General features: G+C 45.2%; 1 long non-coding RNA gene across 1 annotated transcript in view; it reads left to right on the forward strand.

The window, feature by feature from the left end:
- The window catches only part of LOC103379648 (uncharacterized), an 11068-nt gene extending 8843 nt beyond the window's left edge, over window positions 1-2225 (forward strand). The window contains exon 3 of the long non-coding RNA XR_521605.3: window positions 1956-2225. This is a non-coding gene — a long non-coding RNA (uncharacterized LOC103379648). The remainder of the gene's footprint in view (window positions 1-1955) is intronic.
- The last annotated feature ends 427 nt before the right edge of the window (window positions 2226-2652 follow it).

The following is a 2652-nucleotide window of genomic DNA, read 5'->3' on the forward strand; positions in this document are numbered from 1 at the left end:
GACCCCCCCCCTCCTCCTCCCGCTAACCTGCCGACCTGCAGTCATTGACTGTGTTTAAAGTACTTTTTGGATCATTTACTGTAGTATTTTAGGGGAAAAAAACACATTCACTGCATCGAGAGACGATGGGATTAATGATGGTTCTGGTTCTGGTTCTGGTTCTGGTTCCATCCATTTGTCCATCCATCCAGAATTCACCCTCCCTTTTCTTATTTCCTCCTCACCCTTGCCCCCCCCCCAGCCCTCCCCAACTCATCCGTCTCTTTTACTCTGCCTCTGTTTTCTTCACGTCTCCCTCCTTCATCTGCTCGTCCATGTGTTTTCTCTCTGCACTGTTGGAGGCATTACTAAATGGCTGTCAGCCCTGACCTTTACCTCCCCCACACCCCCCCCCCGCCCGCCTCCCCCCATTGTAGAGAGACAGANNNTGTCAGAGAGTGGATGGGGGAGGAGGGGTGAGGATGAGGAGTGAGTGGGGGGGGTGAGGGAGCAGGTGAGAGGTGTGAAAAATGAAAAGATCAATAGAGGAAGAGTCGGAGAACTGGAGTCTGACAGGAACCAACCGACGACCTTTATGTTTAGAACCGGACGTCGTTTTGCTCTTCGACAAAAACTTTATTTATTTATTTCTGTTTAATTCCAAAAACAACATTTCATCTTCTCATCTTCTTCTTTTTTCTTTCTTTCTTTTTTTTTTTTTTGCAAAAAAACAACCTGTTTTAAAAATACATCAGATTATTGTGCGTCACAAAACGACAATCAGGAAATTAATTGTAATTAAAATATTTATTTAATTATTTATTTGACAGCAGAAATTTAAATGTCATTCATAAAAACTCGCCGTCTTACTGTAAATACAGAGTATGTAAAAGTACACGTTGTGAAGTAGCGTGTTTGCAGTATTCTTGAGTACAGTCAGGACGCTGCTCTGTGTCAGTGGGTTAAAAATAGAGCAGAGTCCAGGAGGACGGCCGCTTTATGACGAACAGGGGAGGGAGGGGGGAGAGGGGGGGGTCTACAGACTGGACCTGGACATGTAGTTTGAGCACCGCTGTTTGTTTGGTCAGGAGTGAGTGCGGCGCTAATGTGTGCGGACAGGTGTAAGTGTGCTGCTGCTCCACACAGCTGTCAGCCTTCCTGCCGCATCACGCCCGCGATTCTTCACAGTGACCAGCGGAGGGAGTCGGGCGGTGAGACGCCGCGGTGACGCAGACTGCTAATGGACTTCCTGCCCGCCCCAGACAGTCAAACACAGAGACCTTAATGGAGGCGCAGCTGTCGGAGTTTGATTAAATGTGCTAGCATAAGTGGCGTTGTCTTTGTCGGCGCTAATTGGACGTTGTTAACGTGCGAGGCCAAACAAAGGCGGGAACCTTCATCTCCGTGTTTTCTTTCCACCCTGTAAATCATTTTAGCTTTAAGACTACTCCTGAGATCTGGGCCAAAGGTGGAACGTTAAAAAAAATCCGACAGTCATTTCCGCTGCAGGGCAGTTTGTGTTAATTGCTTAAGGGAATTAAAAAAGTGTTGTCGAGAGTCTGACCCAAAAAAAAAAAAAAAAATCACACAACAGTGTGACGTTGATTCGTTATCTGAACTTTTAATCCCACTGGTGTCGCTGGTGAAGACGGTGGAAACATTCAGGCCTCTTCCTGTGCTCTTACAGTACCGGCGTTGTCCACCGGGGGCACAATCTCACACCTCAGAATTATTTTCTGCCACATGAGGATGTTTGATGAGCTCCTGCTACAGTTGTGATGACGTCAACTTCTAATTTGGACCAGGTGAAAAAAAAAAACTGTTAACGATGCTAACTGTCGTCGCTAACTGTCGTCACAGTGTGAAGATAAATGAATTATTAACGCCATCGAACACGAGCTCTCTGTGAGTGACGACCGTTTTATTTGGGGTTAAAAAAAAAAACCAACCTTTTTTTTTCCCTCTTCTGTCCACAGCACTGACTCTCCCAGACGAACCCCCTCCTCACCCTCTCTCCCCCTTTTGACCCACTTCTTTCTCCACTCCACTCTTCCGTGAAGACGACGTGACCTGGACACGGTGAGTGTTGACCGGATCACTCTCTTCTTCTACTCCCTTCCTTTCGTACTCTCCCTAAATTTTAGTCTGATAGGTTAGAGTGTAACTCTCTCTCTCTCTCTCTCTCTCGTGACTAATATGTATGAGAGGGGTGTCCAACATACGGTCCGCGGGCCAAAACCGGCCCGCTTGGGGTTTCAAACCGGCCGCTTGATTTATTTAAAAAAAAAAAAAAAACGTTAAAATGAGCTATTACCCCCCACCCCCTACTGGTCATCAGTGGTACTGCACAGAGGCCTGCGTTTCTCAGCTCCTCTTATTTTATTTAACAATCTTTAACTTTTTACGGCCTCATTACTCATTCGTTCATTCACTTCCTACTATCTGCCCACATTTATTCAATGCTACATTTAAAAAAAAAAAATTAAAATGAGCCTTTGTTCGGAATCATTTATTATGTTTAAACCTGGGTGTAATTACACGACTTATTTCTGCTCTGAATAACTTCCTGGAACCGAGTCGTTAAAGTGTGAAGGAGTTGAGAACTCTGTTAATTAGTACCAGGTTCTGTTGTTCCTGCAAACGTTCATTCATTTTCTCTGTTTTAGGTTTGAA

This window comes from Cynoglossus semilaevis, chromosome 6 (genome assembly GCF_000523025.1).
Source record: "Cynoglossus semilaevis isolate Cse_v1.0 chromosome 6, Cse_v1.0, whole genome shotgun sequence".
NCBI lineage: Eukaryota > Metazoa > Chordata > Actinopteri > Pleuronectiformes > Cynoglossidae > Cynoglossus > Cynoglossus semilaevis.